Below are 26,447 nucleotides of genomic sequence, written 5' to 3' on the forward strand. Positions count from 1 at the left end.
TTCCTACCAGAATAATTAGAGAAGAAAGAGGCTCACAGAGATGTAGAGAAATGTAGGGTACAGCAGAACAATGCTAAGAAATATATTGATAAATCGGGTGAAAATCAAAACAGTTAAAGAGGAATTTTGCTGCTAAGTAACACTCATGGGAGAGGTGTAAGCCAGCAGCGACAGGAAAAGTTAGGTGCTGTGTACCATGTCACAAATTTTGTGAAACCAAGTGTCAGTCTTAGTCAGGTAATTGAAGTCTTAGCACAAATGTGTGAGGATCTCAAGAAAGATTACGTGTTGATAGTTGGGGCAGTTGTAAAAAACCTGGCTAAAAACGAAAATATAGTATTAGGGGTGACCTGCACAAAATAGAAGCAGCTAGCGAGCACATAAATGTGTGTTTTATGAAGCCCTGGGTTCATTCTGCTGTAAGGCAAGTAAACATGAAGTTGAGAGGGCTCCTTCAGATGGATGCAAAATCTCGTCTTAGTGTTAGTCCAGCAGCTGCTAGAGGAAGATGGGGATGTACTTCTCTGACCTGCAGCGGAACAGGAGGGGTAAGGACATGTTATTAGCTCTATTAGCTGAAAACATAAGATGGACCAGCAGTGCCCAAAGGCAAATGCCTATTGTTATTGAGGTCAGGAGAGATACTGACATTACGTCAAATTAAGAACTCATAATACAGGAATAAGTAAAATCAACTTGCGTCATCAGAATATTAGGGGTGTAACAAATAAATTGAATGAGTCGTTAATTTGTTTGCAAGATCTTAGTAGTCGCAAAGATTCTGAAGTAATTTGTCTCTCTGGACACCACATAACCACAGGAACAGAAAATGTTCCTGTAAGTGGTCATAAGTTCACTGAATATTCGTGTGGATCATATATCGGTAAAGAAATAGTTCTTACATGCGCAAAAAAATATATAAACACAAAAATGTAGAAATAAATAAATTTTGTACAGGTAAGGATGTACACTGAAGCGCCAAAGAAACTGGTACAGATATATGTATTCAAAAACAAAGATATATAAACAGGCATAACACGGCTCTGCGGTCAGCAACGCCTATATAAGACAACACGTGTCTGGCGCAGTAGATCGGTTACTGCTGCTACAATGGCAGGTTATCAAGATTTAAGTGAGTTTGAACGTGGTGTTATAGTCGGCGCACGAGCGATGGGACACAGCATCTTCGAGGTAACGATGAAGTATTTTCCCGTATGACCGTTTCACGAGTGTACCGTAAATATCAGAAATCCGATAAAACATCAAATCTCCGACATCGCTGCGGCCGGAAAAGGATCCTGCAAGAACGGGACTAACAGCGACTGAAGAGAATCGTTCAACGTGACAGAAGTGCAACCTTTCCGAAAATTCCTGCAGATTTCAATGCTGGGCCATCAACAAATGTCAGCCCGCGAACCATTCAACGGAACATCATCCATATGAACTTCCGGAGCCGAAAGCCCACGCGTGCACCCTAGATGACTGAGCAACACAAAGCTTTACGCCTCGCCTGGGCTCGTCAATACCGACATTGGACTGTTGATGATTGGAAACATGTTACCTGGTCGGACGAGTCTCGTTTCAAATTGTATCCAGCGAGTGGACCTTTACGATTATGGAGACAACCTAATGAATCCATAGACCCCCGCATGTCAGCAAGAGACTGTTCAAGCTGGTGGTGGCTCTGTAATGGTGTGGGGCATGTGCAGTTGGAGTGATATGGGACCCCTGATACGTCTAGATATGACTGTGACAGGTGACACATACTTAAGCATCCTGTCTGATCACCTGCATCCATTCATGTCCATTGTGCGTTATAATGGACTTGGGCAATCCCAGCAGGACGATGGGACACCTCACACGTCCAGAATTGCTACAGAGTGGCTCCAGGAGCACTCTTCTGACTTTAAACACTTCCATTGCCCACCAGACTCCCCAACCATTAACATTATTGAAAATATGTGGGATGCCTTCCAAAGTGCTGTTAAAAAGAGATCTCTATCTCCTCGTACTCTTACGGATTTATGGGCAGCCCTGCAGGATTCATGATGTCCGTTCCCTCCAGCACTACCTCAGACATTAGTCGAGTCCATGCCACATCGTGTTGCGGCACTTCTGCGTGCTCGCGGGGGCCCTACACGATATTACGCACGTGCACCAGCTTCCTTGCCTCGTCGGTGTACCAACATGTGCTTGTGAGTTAGTATTGAGAAATGTAATACTTGTTATTGTGCAGTACACAGACCGCCACTGGTTAGATGGGAAATTTTCGTGAAAATTTTTGATGAATTATTGTGCTATCTGTCAGACAGAAGGAAATGATTGTTAATTTGTAGCGATTTTAATGTAAAAGTGTTGAAGGAATCGGACAGGAAAATTGATCTAGAGGTGCTTCAGCCATTTATAATTTGGTATCTGTCATAAATACCTTACTCAAGTTGCGTAAGTAGTATCTTTGCAGATAATGTAGTCATTCAACAAGCTGAAGCTAAAGAGACATATGCTAAAGACAATAAGATAATACAAAAATGCCAGTCAATAAAGACACCTTGGATCAATACAGGTATCCGAGTCTCTTCACAACGGAAAAAGGTCTTGTACAAGTTACCCAGAACAAGTAATGACCCAAAAATACTTTCTTATTATAAATAGTATTGTACATATTTGTTAAAAAATCCGCATTGTATGAAACTGACAGATCAGATAAGAAAATAATGTCTATATGGAATATTGTTAACGGAGAGACAGATAAAGAAGCCATAGATATGACGTTACTTCTGTTAAAGAGACTGGGAGCATTTGTAGCATATATTTTGATAATTACATTTTAGAAATAGAAAATTGGTTCAAATAGTTGGGAAAACAGAACGGAACAATACATTGACGATGCAATACAGAGGAGGTTTAATGAATTAAAAGTTTGTCCCACATTCCCATCTGAAATAAAAACGATCATCATGACTGAAAAGCAAAAGTTCGCATTGGGTGGTTGATATCTCCAATAAAACATTGTAAAGATGTGGCACTATAATATGTAGCATTCTTACTTACTTACGTGTGACATAATTAACTCCGTATGTTTTCCCAGAAAGAATGAAATATGTCATTTTTAGGCCTCTCTGTGAAAAGGGTGACTCCAAGGATGTTAGTAACTATTGACCAGTGCCACTCCCTGCATCACCTTCTAAAATTTTGAGAACGTAATGTATCCCAGGTTTGAAACTTCCTGGCAGATTAAAACTGTGTGCCCGACCGAGACTCGAACTCGGGACCTTTGCCTTTCGCGGGCAAGTGCTCTACCAACTGAGCTACCGAAGCACGACTCACGCCCGGTACTCACAGCTTTACTTCTGCCAGTACCTCGTCTCCTACCTTCCAAACTTTACAGAAGCTCTCCTGCGAACCTTGCAGAACTAGCACTCCTGAAAGAAAGGATATTGCGGAGACATGGCTTAGCCACAGCCTGGGGGATGTTTCCAGAATGAGATTTTCACTCTGCAGCGGAGTGTGCGCTGATATGAAACTTCCTGGCAGATTAAAACTGTGTGCCCGACCGAGACTCGAACTCGGGAGTTCGAGTCTCGGTCGGGCACACAGTTTTAATCTGCCAGGAAGTTTCATATCAGCGCACACTCCGCTGCAGAGTGAAAATCTCATTCTGGAAATATCCCAGGTTTGTCATCCACCTGTGTAGTACTGTAATGGGATACCTAGCCAATCACAGTTTTTATTTCGGAAATAGCATTCTACTGAGTCAGCTATTTATACGTTTACTGAGCGCAAAATAAAATCTTTAAATGATAACATATCACCAACTGAGATCTTCTGTCAGTTACCAAACGCATTTGATTATGTCCATCACAATATTCTGTTGGAGAAAAAATCGAATACGTAGCTTAGCAAATGCCTGGTTTAGTTCTTATTTAAGAAACAGCAATCAGAAAATTACCCTAGACTGTCTGACTAGTACGACGATAAATTACAATGGCAGTCCCGCAGGGTTCGATCATTTGACCACTACTTTTCTTGCTTTCTGTCAATTATCTTCAGTTTTATTTGAATCAGGAGGCAGAATTAATCCTGCTTGTAGGTGATACAAGCATTGCTTTGAGGCTGAACAAAGGAGAATCAGCATGGAAAATAAGAAATAATGTTTTTTGGAAGTTTCTTAATGGTTCAGCACAAATAAGCTAGCTTTAAATCTTGAAAAAATGCAGTTCACCCAATTTCTTACTATCAAAAACATCCCACCTACTATTAACCTAGTATACCAATAATAAATAACAAAGATGGTAGAAAACCGCAAGTACTGAGATTTGAATGTTCATGAAAGGTTAAACTGGGAAAACCATATAACATACCTGCAGAAATCTTTACGTTCAGCTAGCTTTGCAATAAGAATAACAGCCAATTTGAGTATACAGAAGTCAGTAAGTTAATATATTTCGCATATTAAATTAATTAATGTCTTATGGGATAATATTCTCGCTTAGACAAAACTGCGCGAAACAGAGCAATTAGAGTTATGTGTGATGTCCACACACATACATCTCGTAGGCACCCCTTAAGCAGCTGTGAATTTAATAACAATCGTATGGTACTTTTACTCAGTCATGGCCGGCCACTGTGACCGAGCGGTTCTAGGCGCTTCAGTCTGGAACCGCGCGACCGCTACGGTCGCAGGTTCGAATCCTGCCTCGGGCATGGATGTGTGTGATGTCCTTAGGTTAGTTAGGTTTAAGTAGTTCTAAGTTCTAGTGGACTGATGGCCTCAGATGTTAAGTCCCATAGTGCTCAGAGCCATTTGAACCATTTTTTTTAATTCAGTCATGAAATTTGCTATCGACAGTCCATCGAAGTTTAAGAGTAACAAAAATATCCACAACTACAACACTAGAAGGATAAATGATCTGCATTACACGTTAATGAATCTAACTTTGATACAGAAAGGGGTGAAATCTGCAGCCATAAAACTATTTGATAATTTACCCGTGGAAATTAAAATGTATGGCAGATAGCAGAAGTGTTTTAAAATATTGTTTAAAGAAGTTTCACCGTAACAACTCCTTCTATACCATAAAAGAATTCTTAATTGAAGATAATTAGTCATTTTTTAAAAAAATAAAAAACAAATAATCTGTAAATGGCTCGCAAGCAGCCATCTTAACATTATTAATTAATTTTTTTTCATCTGGTTGTATATAAGTGTTCTTTGTTTGTTCTATTGATATGTTCCACGTCATCATGTTTATCCTGAATCTGATCTATGGAACAAGTAATTAGCTAATTAAACTGCAGTATCTCTCCTCATACTATCTGACGTATGAGAGAGGCGAGGTCATGGTGGTCTTTCATGGGTACCATAGGGACCACATTCGAAAGTGAGTCCTACCTTTTCCATTCGACTCTTTTTTTGTTGCATTTCCTCGGTGCGCTGGAATCATTTAGTGAATTCCTCTGTCGTTGTAACATCCTTCAACAGAAGAACGTGGCACATTTCTTTCACGACTCCTTTCGTCAAATGTGATATTTGTTGGTTTCTGTCGTCATCGGATTCCCAGTGTTACTTAGGACCAAAGCATCCTTTATGTACGACACTGTCATTTCCCCATTACGCTGGGCCCTGTTCTTCAATTGTTTTTCTGTTAAACGTACTTCCTGTAGACTGACACCAAATGTTTACTTCAGTTCGGCCTGGAATTTGTACCAGCTACTCTTGTTTGATCTCTAACCACTGATGGGCTGTGCAGTCCAAATACACATACGACAAACACATCATGTCATCCCACCCATTGTGTTCTGCGACTCAGTAGAATCCTTTCAGCCATTTTCACGTGTCGTGATAAGCATCTCCAGAAAACGCAGATCGATGCCTGATATGCTGCTGACTTACTGCTGGCTTGGAATCCATTGGTCTGCTGAATATACGGTCCTTTGGAATGATGTACTGCTTTTATTCCAGTTCCTGTCCGTGTAGATGACTGCTTCCACGTTGCTTCAACGGAGCTGCGGTGATGTGGATGTCTCGAAGTACCTGGCTTCCTCATCAAACAATTTAACGTCGTAATCACGGTCAAGAACAAATCCGAAAACAGGGTCGCCAATGAAATACAAACACTCAGCACTGAAGCCACGTTTATTACAGACACGAGTGTATATCCAGAACAGATATGAACTCCTGGACAGGGAGTGGAGGTGTTTATACAAACATCGAATACTGCAGAATATGCAAACTTTATAATCATAAGAAGTTTCGAGAAGCTTCCAGAAATGATAATAACTAAATATTTGGTGGTGATGGTATTTGGACTTGCGGGTGGCAACACGCCAGCAACCAATGTTAACCGCTACATCACGAGGCATGCATCACAAATGGTTCAAATGGCTCTGAGCACTATGCGACTTAACTTCTGAGGTCATCAGTCGCCTAGAACTTAGAACTAATTAAACCTAACTAACCTAAGGACATCACACACATCCATGCCCGAGGCAGGATTCGAACCTGCGACCGTAGCAGTCCCGCGGTTCCGGACTGAGCGCCTAGAACCGCTAGACCACCGCGGCCGGCGCATGCATCACAGCTAGTGGTAATATATATGACATTCTATGTGCGACATGCAATAAACTTAGTGAAATTTAGTTTAAACAAGTATTTGCAGTGCAGCTTTCGATAAATCACTCAACATGAAACGTCCTGTCGCTCGTAAAAGTTCATGATATCGTTAACCACAGTACGGAAATATATAAAAATTATAAAACCATAGAACCGTTGTGTCTGTCTGTTGGTGTGCTTGAACATGGCAACCTTCAAAACTACTAGAAGACGTTTCCTGGGGTTTTCACAGTAAACTTGAGAGTAGCTTGGGGCAACGTATAGGCTATCGGATCAAGAAAAAAAAAGGTTTCGTGATTTAAAGTCTTATCTAAAATCGTCTGCTCTGCTTTGTAGTTCGGATGTTTAACACAGTGACACGATCAACATCAACAACGGACGAATAGATGGCGCTGTTAGTCTCTTGGTACATCGGACAACCATTACACTGCGCTGTTACATTTTTCAACTCGCAATCAGTGCCAAATGTATTTCCGGGAGTTTACGCCTGTGATAGAATTTAGCTCACCTGGCCTTCCATTACACAAAATTAATTTGGAAAACAGCGTCCGGATTATTCTGTTGTGAAATTCAAGCCCACCGAAAGGCTTAAAGTCGCTTCTCTCCAATATAACATCAATGAAGCGCGAATTTTGAAGGGAAGTGGGGCAGGCGAGCGAGTTTTTATTCCACGAATCCCACTTATCCCTAACAATTTACCTTTTCGTTTCAAACGTGTATAATTCTTGTTGAATAAACAAAGCACACTGTGTGTTGCGCGCGTGTAATTTTGTGTCAGTTGCTTTTCGCAAGGCCAGCTTTACGTGGCTATGTTCCGTGTTAGTGAAACAAACAAATTCTTCGTTAATATCTCCAATCATACTATTTCAAAAGTTGCAAACAAAGAAGCTTTATAAGCTAAAATAAATCTCACGTGTATGAATACTCGGTCACAACTATAAATATGAGGTCATGCTGAGAAATAGTGCCTCCGAATTTCTTACGTGAAAACTCATAAGCTTTTTAAACAAAACGAACTTCAATAACATTCAACGAAATTCTAGTTTGTTATACCGTCTCTATAGAATGTTTGAAACCACTATGGCTGTAGGACATTAGGACATTGTTTTCATAAAACAGAACTGGAGATTGTCATTATAGACCGAAACCGGTAATCTGTTGACAAAACATTTTGTGACCATAGACGTAAAGTAAAAGAAATTTATGTTTGACTTTGTTAACGGAGCCACAAACTCATCTCTGCTTGCACCGCTTCGTCACTTCCAAAGTGAAGTCCTCGAAGGTACTCTTTAAGTTTTTCAAATAGATAAAAACCCGATGTGGCCAGGTCGGGACTGTACGGAGGGTCATCAGTGACAGTGGACCAAAGGCGTCGGATTGTTGCAGATGTTCCAGCGCTCGTATGTGGTTTGCCATTGCCATGCTGAACGATAGTGTGCTCCATGTGTGGACGAGCTATTCGAATTAGTGCTTTCAGTTTCCTGAGGATCTCACAGTACCTTGCAGAGTTTATGGCGGTGCATTTAGGCACGAATTCCAATGCACCACACCTTGAACATCCCAGAATACTGTGAACATGACTTTGCCTGCTGGTGGCATGATCTTGAGATTTTTGCGGCGGAATCCACTTGTGCTCTCTTTTTTCGGGGTTAAAATGGTGAGGCCATCTTTCATCACCAGTTTAGATTAGATTAGTACTTGTTCCATAGATAATGAATACGACACTTCGTAATGATGTGGAACGTGTCAGGTTAATAAAAGGTGTCTATACAAGATATTACATTACACAAAATATTATATGACACTTAATGTTTTTAGTTTTTTGTGGGGGTTGGGGAAATTATTCACTTACTATATCCAAAAATTCATCTAATGAGTAGAAGGAGTTACCATTCAGAAATTCTTTTAATTTCTTTTTAAATGCTATACGGCTATCTGTCAGACTTTTGATGCTAAGGTAACTGACCAAAGACTTTTGTCGCAGCGTAATTTACACCCTGAGCCAAAGATACTTTTAACCTTGAGTAGTGAAGATCACCCTTCCTCCTAGTGATGTAGCCATGTACACTGCTATTACTTTTGAATTCGTTGGGAATTTCATAAGTGAATATATATATAGTGAGGTTACAGTGAAGATCTCTAGCTCTTTAAATAAGTGTCTGCAGGATGATCTTGGATGAGCTCCAGCAATTATTCTGATTACACGCTTTTGTGCAATGAACACTCTTTTACTCAATGATGACTTACCCCAGAATATGATGCCATGCGAAATCAGAGAATGAAAATAGGCGTGGTAAGCTAATTTACTGAGATGTATATCGCCAAAATTTGCAATGACCCTAATAGCATAAGTATCTGCACTCAAACGTTTCAGCAGATCCTCAGTGTGTTTTTTCCAGTTCAATCCCTCATCAATGCATACACCCAGAAATTTTGAATATTCTACCTTAGCTACCGATTTCTGATCGAAGTCTATATTTATTAATGGTGTCATTCCATTTACTGTGTGGAACTGTATATACTGTGTTTCGTCAAAGTTTAATGAGAGCCCATTTGCAGATAACCACTTAATGATTTTCCGAAAAACATCGTTTACAATTTCACCAGTTAATTCTTGTCTGTTGGGTGTGATAGCTATACTTGTATCATCGGCAAAAAGTACCAGCTTTGCGTCTTCGTGAATATAGAATGGCAAGTCATTAATATATATTAAGAACAGCAGAGGACCCAAGACCGAACCTTGCGGCACCCCATTCTTGATTGTTCCCCAGTTTGAGAAATCACCAGTTTTTTGCATATTATGTGAACTGCTTATTTCAATTTTCTGCACTCTTCCAGTTAGGTATGATTTAAACCATTTGAGCACTGTCCCATTCATATCACAGTACTTGAGCTCACAATGTCGTTCAGGACCCCACCATCCTCGTGGTCAAAACGCAAAAGAAATTGTTTACAGATCACGAATATTCTCTGGTTTATGTCAAGAGAGCATTCTAGACACCTTCCTTGCACATCGTTTTCTGTGCCGCAGTTCTGAAATGATATTTTATTATGATGATCATTTCCCCCTATGTAGGTGGGCGCTAATAAAATATTTTCACATTCTGAGGAGAAAGTTTGTGAATGAGATTTCATAAGGAGATCCTGTCACAGCGAAAAACGCTTTTTTTTGTGACTGCCACCTCAATTCGTGTATCATATCTGCGGCACTCTCTCCCCTATTTCTCGATAATACAAAACGAGTTGCCCGTCTTTGAATTTTCTCGATGTCCCCTGTCAATCCTACCTGATTCAGATCTCACACAGCACAGCATTAATTCAGACGAGGACTGACAAAGATAATGTGGGCAGTCTCTTTAGTAGACCTATTACATTTTTAAGTGTTCTGTCAATAAATCGCAGTCTTTGGTTTACTTTCCCCACAACATTACATATATGATCGACCCTGTTTGATATTTTGGTAACTATAGATTCTAAGTATTTAGTTGAGCTTACAGCCTTTAGATATGTGTGACTTATCATGTAATCGAAATTTATCGGATCACTTTTAGTACTCATGTGGATGACTTCCACTTTTCGCAATTTAGAGTCAATTACCACTTTTTGCACCATACAGATATTTCGTCTAAATCATTCTCCAATTCGTTTTGATCATTTGATGGCTTTACAAGATGGTAAATGACAGCATCAACTGAAAACAATCTTGGAGGACTTGGCAGATGTTCTCCTAAATTGTTTATGTAGATCAGGAACAACAGAGGGACTATAACACTTCCTTGGGGAACTCCAGATGTTACATTTGTTTTAATCGATGACTTTCCGTCAGTTGTTATGAACTATGACCTTTCAGACAGGAACGAATCCAGTCGCACAACTGTGATTATAGTCCATATGTAAACAATTTGGTTAGAAGTCGCTTGTGAGAAACGGCGTCAAAATCCTTCAGGAAATCTAAAACTATGGTATCAGTTTGACATCTCCTGTCCATAGTACTCATTAAGTTGTGAGAATAAAGAGCTGGTCGTGTTTCACGACAACGATATTTTCTGAATTTGTTTGCAATTTGTCAATAAATCGTTTTCTTCGATGTGTTTCATAATGTTCGAGCACAGCATATGTTCCAAAATCCTACAACAAATCGACGATAGTGATACGGGTCCACAATTCAGCGCCTGCCGCAGTGACCGAATGGTTCTACGCGCTTCATTCCGGAACCGCGCTGCTGCTACGGTCTCAGGATCGAATCCTGCCTTGGGCATGGATGTGTGTGATGTCCTTAGGTTAGGTAGGTTTAAGTAGTTCTAAGTTCTAGGGGACTGATGACCTCAGATGTTAAGTCCAATAGTGCTCAGAGCCATTTTAACCATTCGTAATTCAGCAGGTTACTCCTGTTTCCTTTCTTGGGTATTAGTGTGACTTGTGGAACTTTTCAGTCTCTGGGTAGGGATCTTTCTACGAGCGAGCGGTCGTATATGATTGCATACACTTTTTTCATCAGGTAAATATTCTGAAGATACTCCTGGAAGCTTTACAGGAGGGAAATATATTAATACACGTCACTTCACTTACTTTAACTGATGGTAGGCCTACAGACTATAATACCATACAAACTTATCCTGTTCCCAACAACTTATTTACTTGGCTCTTGGTTTCTCAGAAGACAAAATTCAATGTGCCTCGTTTTAATAATAAAAAACTGGCAGGAGCAAGAGTAATTTTCAGAATATTTAAAGTGAAATTGTGGATAACGTTGGAAGCTGCAGAAGGATTTTTTCGGCTCTTTCGTACACGAGGTGACAAAACTCATGGGATCCCTCCTAGTATCGTGTGGGGCTCCTTTTGCACGGAGTAGTGCAGCTTCCCGACGTGGCATGGGCTCAACAAGTTGTTGTAAGTCCACTGCATTAATATTGAGCCACGCTGCTTCTATAGCCATCCATAATGCGAGAGTGTTGCCGGTGCAGGACATTGCACACGAACTCACCTCCTCTCGATTGTGTCATATAAATGTTTGATGGGATTCATGTCGGGCGATCTGGATGGGCAAATCATTCTCTCGAGTTCTCCAGAATGTTGTTCAAACCAACAATTGTAGCCCAGTGATAAGGCGCACTGTCATCCATAGAAATTCCATCGTTTTTTGGAAGCATGAAGTCCATAAATAGCTGCAAATGTTCTTCAGGTAGCCGAAAATAACCATTTCCAGATAATGATCGTTTCAGTTGGACCAGAGGACCCAGTCCCTTCGATGTAAACACAGCTCACAACATTATGGGACCACCACCAGCTTACACAGTGCCTTGTTAACAACTTAGGTCCATGGCCTCGTGGGGTCTGCGCCACACCCGAACCTTGCCATCAGCTCTTTTGAACTGAAGTCGGGACTCAGCTGACCAGGCCATGATTGTTTCAGTTGCTCAAAGTCCAGTCGATATGGTCACGAGTCCAGGAGAGACGCTGCAGCCGATGTGCTGTTAGTAAAGGTACTCGTGTCGTTTGTCTACTGTCATACCCCATTAATGCCAAATTTCACCCCATTGTCCTAAAGATACGTTCGTCGTGTGTTCCACGTTCATTTCTGAGGTTATCTCTCGCAATGTTGCTTGTCTGTTAGCTCTGAAAACTCTAGGCAAACACTGCGGCTCTCGATCGTTAAGTGAACGCTGTCGGCCGTTGCGTTGTCCAAGATGAGAAGTAAGGCCTGAAATCTGGTATTCTCAGCACACTCTTGACGCTGTGGACCTCGTAATATTGATATCTGAAATGTATTGTCCCTTCCGTGTAGCTTCATCTACCATTCCGCGTTCAAAATATGTTAACCCCAGTCGTGCGACCACAACCACGTCGGAAACCTTTACACATAAATCATCACTTGAGTGCAAATGGCAGCTCCGCCAATGCACTGCCCATGTATATACGTTGCGTAAGCGATACTACAGCCATCTGTACATGTGCATATCGCTATCCCATTACTTTATCACCTCAGTGTAAGTAATGAGACTTCAGCAGTCCTATATCGAGGTGTGAAAGGTAAGAGTGATGTGACTGTCCCACCGGTAAAGGGAATCCTTCCTACACAAGATGCACAGAACAGACTGGAAGCACCGTACTGCAATGGTGACGGTGAAATTCTTGAATCATTGCACAACGAAAAGAAATGTCTCGATCACCCGGTCCGCAATAGGGAGCCTATTCACTGTTGCCAAATTCTCCTACAGTCAACAATTTTCCATTATACCTAACTGGCGAAACCGAAAATGCTTCGCAGTTGCTAAATATCTGTGGGATTTTGAAATACTCTTAATCTTCTTCTTCCTCCTTCCTCTGTCCATCTCCTCCTATATCCCTCTCATTGTCCATCTCCTCCTCCTCCTCTTCCCCATCTCTCTACCACCTCTCCCTTTCTCTATCCATCTCCACCTTCCTGCACTCTAGAAAATAAGACCACTCATTTTCACAACAGAGCACTGCATTTTCTTTCTCACAGTCAGTTTTCACAGTAAATCTGTTCGTTCTTGTTTAAAAATAGGTATAAGTTACGCCTATCAGAATATTTCTTATTGTATCGTGTAAAAATCTGAAGTAAATCAGTCAAAGAGTTTCTAAGATTTTTGCCAACAAAATTTCCATATTAGGCCTATATATTGCACTTGCGAACCTGTCAATGCTTTGCAATTCTTAAATATGAATGGAAATAGGATACAAATCCTTCTCACACTTCTCTCTGTCCATCTCCTCCTTCTGCCCCTTCCCTCTGTGCATCACCTCTTTCTCTTTCTATCCATCTCTCTCTCTATTCTTCTCCTCTGCCCCCCCCCCCCCCCCGCCAGCAACATCCTATTCCCTCCATTCCTTCTCTGTCCTCTTACCCCTCTCTCTGACCTTGAACATTGTTTGTTGTTATTGCAAAGGAAACCTTGACTGGGAGTTGAAATCGCTTGAAATGAATGGGTAAATCGCTTGGGATCATTGGCGTACGCAGCATGAGAGACGCCTCTGTAGCTGCTGGATGTATGAGGATGCTTCAGTGACAGTATTTCGCATAGTTTTATTCCGTGAATGGGTAAGATTACATAGTTTCTGGCAATTCACATTGCGTAGTAGCATTCTAATCTTAAGTCAGTAACCCATAAATACGACTTTCCTGATTTCTGTAAACCCGACAGTGAGGAAGAACGCAAAAAAGTACATTTTAGTACATACAATTTTTGTGCGAAAATATATGTAAGGAGAAAGAATATGTACATGGGAGAAACAATTTTGTCTCACTGTTTACATGAACTCCTATCGTAGCGGAAACTGACTGTGAGAAACAAATGGAAACCACACATCTACACGGCACAGCACAGCATTTTCTTTCTCAAAGTCGGTTTTAACCGGTAAACTATACACTGTCATTTAAAAAGATATACAGCCTATATCCATCTAAATGCTTATAGAATACCGTGTAAAAATTTTAAGTAGATCACTCAAGAAATTTTCGGTAATAAGAAATTTTTGGTAATAAGGTTCTGTTTATATATATATATATATATATATATATATATATATATATATATATATATATATATATATATATATATATATGCCTAATAGCCTATACACATCTGAATGTGCATTAGATTACCATGCAAAAATTGGAAGCATATCGGTCAGGAACATTTTGAAACTTTTCCTCTTTATATATTACATACATATTTACATAATATATGACGACAATCGGGGTGAGACGCATATTTACTAATAGTACTTCATTCTGCTAAGAGTGAGCAACACTCATCAGTCTGCAGGCTCCTTGCGTCTGTCTTGAGTGGAAGCGTTGGATGCAGTCTGAGTCATCAGCTTTCTGACTGGTTTGATGTGGCCCGCCACGAATTCCTCTCCTGTGCCAAACTTCTCATCTCGAGTAGCAATTGCATCCTACGTCCTCAGTTATTTGCTGGATGTATTCCAATCTCTGTCTTTCTCTACAGTTTTTACCCTCTATCGTAACGGATATTTTTCCCATTTGTGAGCTTAAAATCTGTGGTATTCCGATTTACGCTGTAAAATAATTGTAGATGTTCAAATGGTTCAAATGGCTCTGAGCACTATGGGACTTAACATCGGAGGTCATCAGTCCCCTGTAACTTAGAACTACTTAAACCTAACTATCCTAAGGACAACACACACATCCATGCCCGAGGCAGGATTCGAACCTGCAACCGTAGCGGTCGCGTGGTTCCAGATTGAAGCGCCTAGAACCGCTCGGCCACACCGAATTGTAGATTTACATTTAACCAATAACAGTGCTTTACACCCAACAGTGTTAGGTATAATTATGTTTTGCATGTAGTTACATGCACCTTTTTGCCATATTGGATTAGATATTTCAACTGACATTTCAATCCGAATCCTAGGGAAGACGCTATATTTTCTTCGCGGTATGAAGGTCATCCACACTAACTTTTATGTATATTTATTTCTTCAAAGGCAATTCCTAGACATTATGAAACAATGACAAATACAGGACAGTGGAGTGAAAAAAGCCTCCAATTATCAATGTAACATGTGAAAACTGGGGCATGAGCTGCCTTCAAGCTTCTGAGACGTATGGCACTCAATATCGGACTTTAAAAAGACGCTTAGGGAAGAATTATGACAAAAAAGAGGAATGGGACCTCAAAGTGAGTAACTCAGAAAAACTATTTCTTTTGCTTTTGAATTGCAACCAGCACAAAATTTAAATAATTAATTATTAATCTATTGAAACAATAACAAAGCAAAGGTTCGTGTTAAAATAAATATTGTAATAATACATTATAATTAATAGCAGTGGTAATTGTCACAAATGATAATACCGCATTTAATAAAGAATTTTTTGTTGTGTTTTAGGTTGTCTTCGTTGTGTTATACATTAATGGGCTGCAGGATTCCGGATTTCCTAATACTGTAGAAGGAGTGGGAAAACTGGAATTTCAATTTTCCGAAACTAATAGTATTGCTCTCGTTTCAACAGCTGGCTACAGTCATTCTTGAGACGTTTTGCTGTCTTGTGCAGAGGAAGCACAAGGGACTGTACATTGACCAGGCAATGGCTCTCAACAGGGAAGACATTGTAAATTATTTCAAATTGCTAGAGAATGTTCTCTTACAGAATAAATTAATAGACAGACCAGGCCATATATTTAATATGGACAAAACCGGCTTCCAGATGAACCCAAGAGTTGAATTAGTCATTGCTGAAAAAGGTTCCCTCGTGGTCAACCAAATGCCTGTATTATACAGCGAAGAGCCAAAGAAACTGGTACACCTGCCTAATATCGTGTAGGGCCCCGCGAGCATGCAGAAGTGCTGCAACACGATGTGGCATGGACTTGTATAATGTCTGAAGTAGTGCTGGAGGGAACTGATACCATGAATCCTGCAGGGCTGTTCATAAACCCGTAAGAGTGCGAAGGGGTGGAGATCTCTTTTGAACAGCACGTTGCAAGGCATCCCAGATATTCTCAATAATGCTCATGCCTGGGAAGTATGATGGCCAGCGGAAGTATTTAAACTCAGAAGAGTTGTCCTGGACGTGTGGGTTGTCGCATTGTCCTGCTGAAATTGCCCAAGTCCGCCGGAATGCACAATGGACATGAATGGAGTGAAGGTGATCAGACAGACTCGTATCTAGACACATCATTACAAAAATATGTAGCCTATGTCTGTCAGAATGTTCATTACAGTACATAGTCTGTGCCCATCCAAATGTTCAGTAGAGTATTGTGCAAATATTTGAAGTAAATCGGTGAAGTACTTTTCGAAATTATCGTAAGAACGTTAAACAACGATTTTCATGTATGTACTTCTTAGTGTAGATGGAAACAGAAGTAAGAGACAGAGATCACACGTCGAATGGATATGGCGTAATTGACAAAACCAGTGTAGTACATGACAACCAATAAGAAAAAGTCTTGCGACTAGGGCCTCCCGTCGGGTAGACCGTTCGCCGGTGCAAGTCTTTCGATTTGACGCCACTTCGGTGACTTGCGCGTCGAGGGAGATAAATGATGATGATTAGGCCAACACAACACCTAGTCCCTGAGCGGAGAAAATCTCCGACCCAGCCGAGAATCGAACCCGGGCACTTAGGATTGACATTCTGTCGCGCTAACGACTCAGCTACCGGGAGTGGACACAACCAATAATTACTGTAATATCATTTCTCTTTTGGTCAGTGTCCGACTAGTACTACTCCTGAAAGTCTGCTAGCATTAATAGTCAAGTGTAAATGAATGCAACGTTAACGATTCTTATGGGAGCGACTGAGTTCAGGATGGGATTTTGGTATTACTCAGTTAGGTGGTTGGGAAACAAACAGGACTGTTGTTCATTGAATCCTGAAGGAAATTCAAGGCCTCTCCAAGTGACTCTACCAATGTGCGGCATGGAATCTCATTAAAGTTCGTATTATCACACTAAGAAACACAATGTTGTAGGAGTGGTGAGGAGATGTCAGCAAAGAACTTCGATTGAGAAAATAGTAGCTACATAGATCCATAGGTAAAACCATTGGGGGTGGTCAATAAGGTGGTGTTACGAAGCGAGAACAACATTACTAGAAGAGCACAAAAGGTCCCTAGTGTTATGTGTCGCCGCGCGTAGTGACCGTGCGGTTTGAGGCGTCATGCCACGGACAGCGCGGCTTCCGGCGCCGGAGGTTCGAGTCCTCCCTCGGGCATGGGTGTGTGTGTTGTTCTTAGCATAAGTTAGCTTACGTTAGTTTAAGTAGTGTGTAAGTCTAGGGGCCGATGACCTCAGCAGTTTGGTCCTTTAGGAATTCACGCACATTTGAACATTTTTTATTATGTGTCATTAAGATTCACTCAAGTTAAACCATAAATCTCAGACCACAGAAAACTCAGCATTGACAATTTTAAGCCGATAACAAGAGTGATGTAATTCCCAGTGCAAATGTTTTTCAAAAATGTAAAAGTAAACAGAAATAGTGGGCAGGGAAAGTTACTTGGACGCATAAGATCCATAAAGGTGCTCTGTATTTAATTATCATTACTTAAGACTTGTTATGCTCACAATCGACAGTGGGTAGTGTAATGTGACTTGAGTACTTTTGTATCACAGCTCACTAGAACTCCCTAGTCGCTTAATTAAGGTTTGTAAGGAAAAGTGTAGGATGTGTAAGAGTGGCGCCTCTAGCGAACAGCAAGAAAGTAGCACGGTAGCGACAGGCACTTCATGTCGTTCCTTATCAACTGATGGAAAGTGCCTAGGTACAGCTGCCGGCAATACAGGAGAGCCCTGCAACCGCGAAGCTTATCCTCTTGGCCAGCACGCGGCTCCGTTGTGCGAGTACGAGCGCGAATACACTTCACGAAGGTTGGCGGAAGTTGCCGAATATGACCGATGCTAATGACAGGCGCGTGCACACGGCCGCGCGATGTGCTCCACTTAACACCAGATTTGGGCAAAACTTGTATGAATGACAAATAACGGATATAGATATAAATCACTATTCGTTATTTGTTAATAACAAATACTATTCGAAACATTACTCACTTACACGAATAAAAATACTTATTTGTCAGCTGTAAATAAAAGTGTTAAGAATAGTAGATAAATTTGAAATCCGATTGCATTTATTCTTTGTTATTTATTAAACAAATGTACTTTTCGTTTCTATTAAATTAGTTTTCTCAACAACTCTTTTTTGAAATGCCTCATCAGAAGCTTTATTTGATTTACGGCGATTTACCGTTGTGGCACTAAAGAATATATTTTGTACATATACAGTGCACTGCTGAATTCATCTTTAATCATGACTTCAACGTATGACTTTCAGCTCACAATCTCTTTCACAAAAAATTTGTAAATCCTCAATTCTGCTGTAGTTTTTGGAAAATAATTCGTTGTTATTCCACTTGTAACTTCATTTTTCAAATCATATTTCATATAAAATTTTCTTTTTACGTCATAACGTCATTCGAAGCTCATGACCCAATCTTTCTGAGATATTTTTGGCTGTTATACGTCTGCAGTCTGTTGCAAGCCTCCATTGAACATGGACAGCAACAGAGGGGAATCACCTGTTTTAAATCGTGAGTAAGACTTCGATGGATTAATTTCAGTTGGTATAGAAAGGCGAGAAACGTCTTCCTATCGTCTTTTGACTCTTTTACGATACAAAAATTGCAAATGTGCTGCAATATTACGAATTCTTTTATATACTCGAATCCAGTGTCTCTTCGAAAATTTTTGAGTCTCAAAGTTCTACATTTTTGCAGAGCTAGATGTTGGATCGAAAAACTTTACATTTTCTAATGGAAAACTTATTCATAGTGAATCCTAAAACACAATGGATGACTTCGGATGTCAAGAATCATGTTATTAACGTTCTAGGAGACTTCAGATTAAACATCTGGTGATGTTAATCATTAGCAACCACAGGGTTCTTGATTGGTTCACTCATTTTGTAGGAAAGCAACTACGAATTTTGTAATTGTATCAAGGAGACAAACATATCTGATAGTGTTAGTAATCTGAAATAGGTGTTAAAGATTGGGGGTTTTTGTCAGCTGCATTCTCATCATTAGCTGATTATGTAGAGTTCTTGCTCCATGTTAGTGGTGGGAGATAAATACATAGGCAGGTGCAGAGCCAGTTGAAGGGGGCCAAGTCGGTAGAGTAAGGGCAAGGGCTATAACGCACTAGGCAGGCAGTCTGCAGCTGCCAATAAAAGAATGACTCGCACACTGGGCCACTGTGATTTCATGGCTCCATGCTGCCAGTTGTGAGCAGGCTGTCTCGTGGTGAACGCATGTGGCTACCAACAGTCTCCATGCACTTGTCGATGCACACAGGCCTTGCTTGATCCTGAAACAAATTTTATGATGACTTTCAAAGCCTGTAGGACCTCAGGGAATTTCCAATTCTGGTGAGACGTACAACATGTCTTCAAATTTATAGCCATTTCTTTCTGGGGCAATATTTTGTAAAACACAGCATGCATTTATTATGGCAATTGCAAATTCTTCTCGAACATTCATTTGGCGATAAAAAATACTCTGTGGTCCATTTATTTGTCAGAGAGTCGAAAGTACATTTCATTAACCTTGTAGTCCGAGTCAGTCACTTTTTAAAAGTTCTTTTATTGTTTGTTAAACACCTTCCTCCATAAGGATGCATTAAATTTTCAGATGTACCAAGTGTCTCGTTTCTGACAATGACACTCAGCATCGGTACTCCCTTGTCTGCTATGGGGCTTTTCTCTGATATTCGTATATTTTTACTAGTAAGTAAAGTATGTTTCTTATAAGAAAAAATGGCATAACATATTCCACATCCATTTCACTCGGTTGACCAGTACGACTGACTGTCAGCTGGCTGACTAAGTTGGCTGCTCAACACAGCAGCTGCCTAGTGCGTTATAGCCAAAACAGCTGAGTCGTCTGCCTATAAGCATTCTTATGTTTCATTCGTTACACTGTTAGTCAAGTAAAGCTGGCTCAACTTAAAGTTTCAGTACTGCGGTCCTTTGCTAGGCATGGTGGTGTGCCCTTGACTTCCTCCCACACTGAACAGACTTATACAGTCAGTCAGAGGGGGTTCCACATTTCATCATGTACTCCAAAATATGGTGCAAATTCACTCGGTGTTATTGTTGTTGTTATAAGTGAAAAAAGCTATAAGAACAAAGAAAATCGCAGGATCAACCAGGGATAGAACCCCAAGCCTAAGTTTTGTAATCTGGAACTTAGCCACTGAGCCAGAAAGGTAGAATTCTGGTAGAGCCATTAATACGTTATTTACGAAACGGGAACTGCACAGAGCCAAGGGAACAAATACTAATTCTGTGCAAGAAGTAAACTAAGAAAATATGGTGGCATTAATGTTATATGTTATTTAATTAATAAAAAAAATGGCTCTGAGCACTATGGGACTTAACTTCTGAGGTCATCAGTCCCCTAGAACTTAGAACTACTTAAACCTACCTAACCTAAGGACATCACACACATCCATGCCCGAGGCAGGATTCGAACCTGCGACCGTAGCAGTCGCGCAGTTCCAGACTGTAGCGCCTAGAACCGCTCGGACACTCCGGCCGACTTATTTAATTAATAGATAATTTATTGGCGAATAAATTCGTTTCAGTGATCTACTTACTCAAATTATTATCCATATAGAAATCTATTCGAATAATACCCATCTCTTTTCACCGCTACATCTTACACTCCCTTTCTCTTTCTGATCATAGTATCAACTGTAACGAGCTTTGCTTGTTCATTTGCTCAACTTACTCACGAAAGCCCACAGTGTAACTGAATTGAAGTTTTCTTGTTAATTATAATCAAAGTTGACAATTATATTTTGTCACATTCCTAAATGTAAATCTTTTTAGCAGCTGGCTGAAAGCGGTATTAATTCATCAGCTATTAGAATGAAATTTTCACTCTACAGCGGAGTGTGCGCTGATATGAAACTTCCTGGCAGATTAAAACTGTGTGCCGGACCGAGACTCGAACTCGGGACCTTTGCCTTGCCTGCCAGGAAGTTTCATATCAGCGCACACTGCGCTGTAGAGTGAAAATTTCATTCTAGAAACACCCCCCAGGATGTGGCTAAGTCATGTCTCCGCAATATCCTTTCTTCCAGGAGTGCTAGTTCTGCAAGGTTCGCAGGAGAGCTTCTGTGAAGTTTGGAAGGTAGGAGGCGAGGTACTGGCGGAATTAAAGCTTTGAGGACGGGGCGTGAGTCGTGCTTGGGTAGCTCAGTCGGTAGAACACTTGCCCGCGAAAGGCAAAGGTCCCGAGTTCGAGTCTCGGTCCGGCACACAGTTTTAATCTGCCAGGAAGTTTCATATCAGCGCACACTCCGCTGTAGAGTGAAAATTTCATTCTAGAAACGTCCCCCAGGCTGTGACTAAGCCATGTCTCCGCATATCCTTTCTTCCAGGAATGATAGTTCTGCAAGGTTCGCAGGAGAGCTTCTTTGAAGTTTGGAAGGTAGGAGACGAGGTACTGGCGGAATTAAAGCTTTGAGGACGGGGCGTGAGTCGTGCTTGGGTAGCTCAGTCGGTAGAGCACTTGGCCGCGTAAGGCAAAGGTCCCGAGTTCGAGTCTCGGTCCGGTACACAGTTTTAATCTGCCAGGAAGTTTCTCATCAGCTATTGTTTCACGGAAATATACAGTTCCACTACGGAAACAAGACCTTCAATAACATCCATTATTTGGTAATCATTATAATTTTTGTTATACTGTGGTAACACTTGGTGTATCTCATGCTAAAGGCACACACCTTCTCCATAGAAAACATGGAGAATCAACAGCTAAGAAGAAACTATAATTCTAAATGGGTATTAACGTTTGCCCGGCCCATTAGTGCCACTACTTTGTGTCGAAACTGTGTTGGTAGAATCTGTTTCCTCACCTGCTTACCGAGCGAGGTGGCGCAGTGGCTAGCACACTGGACTCGCATTCGGGAGGACGACGGTTCAATCCCGCGTCCGGCCATCCTGACTTAGGTTTTCCGTGATTTCCCTAAATCGCTCCAGGCAAATACCGGGATGGTTCCTTTGAAAGGGCACGGCCGTTTTCCTTCCCCGTCCTTCCCTAATCCGATGAGACCGATGACCTCGCTGTCTGGTCTCCTCCCCCAAACAACCCAACAATCACCTACCTGGCAAGGACACACGGCTATTGCCCGTCACTCCATGAGTGAACACTGCGTGATACCGAGTGATTGAACTGCCAGTTGTGTGCTTCGGTGTCTGCTTGCATAGCGAGTGATGTACACGAACGCTACTCACGCGGATTCACACGCGGATGCAGTGCTCTGCAAGACAGTCCTAGCAAGGACTTTGCACTCGACTACAATATAGCAAAATTTAGTAGCGTGCTCCCAGACCTGCATATTTAGTATAAATAATTGAATGAGTATGGTGCATGTGTATTAAGGAAGATCCACGAAAACGGTTAGAATGAGTTGACTCAGAGTACAGCAAAGTAATTTCAGGGCAACCTTACGGCAGGTTAAGAGAGGAAATAAAAGGTTGCTGGAGGATCTTGGAAGGCAGAGCGCAGTCGCATCTTTCTTTTAGTATCTAGCTTTCAGGCAGTGAAGTCGTCTGTCTTGGGAGACCAGTAGCTAATACATAGTGTGAGGTCAAGAAGTTTCCGGCTATACCTTGCAAAAGCAGGGTAGTGCAAAATCTGATTCCCTTACATTTTTACCACTGAACATAGGCTGCTTCTAGAAAAAGGGTTAACTGAACGTAAGTCAAAAGATACTTAAGTGAAGGGAAACAAGTCATACAAACATTTGCCACATTCATGGACTGATCCCTTGCTTATCGAACTGACTGTATCTATAATATTTGTTGTCAATCTGTCCCATTGAGAACAAACTTATAATAAACAAATACACTCCTTCTCATTGTGTCTGTTTTGCGGTGGTATCCCCCATCGAGTGACTCCCTCAGGCGTGGCTCTTCCAGAACTTGCTCTTCACCTACAAAGATATTGTGCACAGCTGATCGCGATATAGTGGCGTGCAAGTTAGATATACATTCTTTTTCCACACAATTCCAATGCAGGGACGTTGAGAACTGCTGACAGATCCGGCAGTGAAAAGCAAACTACCAATTAAAAACATGCCACTATATGGCTTCGTGTAGCCTGCCCAAATTCGCTGATTCAGCATCCGTCAACACTTTCTTACCTTCAAAGCACGACATCATTGCATTTGGTTCTCAGGCAATTGTGCTTGTTATATTTTATTGATATCAGAATCAGCCGTTTCTTATCACCAAGGCCGTTCCCAGAATTCTGCCATCATTGAATCCAGACACATGCACCATGGCCATCCCTGGATTTCTGACATCAGCAAAAGCACTTTCTTATCATCAAGGACACCTCCCCCTCCCCGCCCCCCATGCCCAGGCATGAAAGTTCCCCACCCCAAGCACCCTGTGGCCCTGCTCATCACCATGCTGTCAGCCTGTTGCCTGCAAGGTCACTCACTTCTCCCACACTTCAGGCAATGTTTTTATAATAATCTCACTGTGTGTATCATTATGTGTTGTCTGACATGAAGTGCCACCAGCAGCAACAGCAGCAGCAATCAGTTTGGAAGAAGAAGGCTATCAGTAAGCATTTTGTCAACTCATTTCTAATTATTATTATTATTTATTATTATCATGTGTGTGTATCGTTATACTTAGGGCTTTGATAATATTGTTACAGGTGTGGACATGCAGGCGTTGCGCGCGTAACAGCAGCAGTCACTGTCCACAAGATGTCATCCTCTCCTAGTGTCGTTCAACTATTCGGTTGGCACAGCCGCTGCAGCAGCAAGAAACCCCTAATACAATGATGGATGAGGACACTCAGATGTTCCCACCTGGACCACAGCAGCAATCACTCTCCATAGGATGTATACCCAACTTGTTTGACGTGGTGTCGTCCGATTATGAAGCAGTCAAGACCCCCAAGAGCACTGTTGTTCTCCAACATATACAATATGATGTATGAGACAGGCGAAATACCCACAGACTACAAGAACAATATAATAACCCCAGTTTCAAAGGAATCAGTTGCTGACATGTGTGGAAATTACCGAACTATCAGTTTAATAAGTGACGGCTGCAAAATACTAACACGAATCCTTTACATAAAAATGGAAAAACTCGTAGAAGCCGACATCGGGGAAGGTCAGTTTGGATTCCGGAGAAATGTAGGAACACGAGAGGCAATACAGACCCTACGACTTACAGAATATATGTTAAGGAAAGGCAAACCTATGTTTATAGCATCTGTAGAATTAGAGAAAGCTTTTCACAGTGTTGACTGGAATGCTCTCTTTCAAATTCTAAAAATGGTAGTAGTAAAATACGGGGAGCGAAAAGCTGTTTAAACTTTACGCAGAAACAAGATGGAAGTTATAAGGGTCTGGGGGCACGAAAGGTAATCAGTGGTTGAGAAGGGAGTGAGACAGGGTTGTAGTCTATTCCTGATGTCATTCAATCTGTGTATTGAGAAGTAGTAAAGGAAACAAAAGAAAAATTTGGAGTGGGCATTAAAGTCCAGGGACATTATTGCAGTTTTGTCAGAGACAGTGAAGGACTTGGAAGAGCTGTTGAATGGAATGGACAGTATCTTCAAAGGAGGATATGAACATCAACAAAGGCAAAACGAGGATAACGGAATGTAGTCGAATTAAATCAGATCATGCTGAGGGAATTAGATTGGGAAATGAGACACTTAAAGGAGTAAATGAGTTTTTCTACTTGGGAAGCAAAATAACTGTTGACTGTCGATGTAGGGAGGATATAAAATGTAGACTGGCAACGGCAAGAAAAGCGTTTCTGAAGAAGAGAAATTTGTTGACATCCCGTTTAGATTTAAGTGTCGAGAAGTCCTTTCTGAAAGTATTTGTATGGAGTGTAGCCGCGTATGGAAGTGAAACATGGACGATAAACAGTTTAGACAGGAAGAGAATAGCTTTGAAATGTGGTGCTACAGAAGAATGCTGAAGATTAACTGGGTAGATCATGTAACTAATGAGGAGATGTTGAACTGAATGGGGGAGAAGAGAAATCTGTGGTACAACCTGACCAAAAGGAGTGATCGATTGGTAGGACACGTTCTGAAGCATCAAGAGATCATCAGTTAAGTATTGGAAGGAAGTGTGTGGAGCAAAAATCGTAGAAGGAGACCAAGAGATGAATACAGTAAGCAGATCCAGAGGGATGTAGGTTGCAGTAGTTACTCAGAGATGAAGAGGCTTGCACAGGATAGATAGTATGGAGAGCTGTATGAATTTAGTCTTTGGACTGAAGACCACAATAACAACAGACATACAGTATTACTTCCAGTGGCTCTAAACACGTAACTGTAGGCCTGGCACCTTAAAATCAGTATGAAGTAGGTACAGAATTAGAAAACGCACAATTTGTTGGTGCTGCAGTGCAGTAATCATGGTAAGAGTGGAAATACGTAAGCAGTATGATGGAATATATAGAGAGGAAGCTGACATATGAGTATGACACATTTCTTGCTCCTATTCACATTCACATATTTGGTTGTAACCTGTCTACAGTAGATATGCATCGTGTGGCAATGTTGGAATTAACCACATGGAATATGAACATACATCCAAATCACTCAAGTGTTGTTAAACTGATAGACGTGTATTATGGATTATCAATTGCAACAGATAGACTGTACCATTGCCATCCGTATCAAAGAGGGATGTACTGGGAATATCTTGAGTATTTGCTCGACAGTGTAGATATAGAACAAGTGGAGCAATTCATCAGTGCCTGTAGTCCCCCTGTACCAAAGTGTGTACGTGTTGAGCCTTTAACTATAAAATCAATGGAAGCTGAATTTACAGAAGGAATGTCAATGCAAAGGCTTGAATATGTTCAGACTGAATTCAAAGCATATAAATAAAACTGTTTGGACAGAACTGTGAAACTGAGTATTTTGTATATTTGTGTGTAATTAAAAATGTTCCACAAAAATAATTGTTCATATTTGCTACCCCCTACAGTGAACAAAATGAGTTTCTTGCAGTAGTGTACGTCAGCTGCTGTCTGTGCTTTGTATCTCTTCACGTTCTGAGCTCTGCCAATTATCTGGTATAAATCTTAGTAATGAATGGTCGCCTCTAGAAGTTGTCCTGGCGGTCTAGCTACTCCAATCCACCACATTGTATGAACATGCATTTTTTGTGGACTGCAATTCTTGCTGTGTGATACTGAAATGTTAAATCATAACGACTACTTCGAGCAAGTACATAAACTTCGAACTCTCATTTCCATTTCTCTGTATTTAAAGCCTTCAGGTCTAAC

Source organism: Schistocerca cancellata, chromosome 4, assembly GCF_023864275.1.
Source record: "Schistocerca cancellata isolate TAMUIC-IGC-003103 chromosome 4, iqSchCanc2.1, whole genome shotgun sequence".
Classification (NCBI taxonomy): Eukaryota; Metazoa; Arthropoda; class Insecta; order Orthoptera; family Acrididae; genus Schistocerca; species Schistocerca cancellata.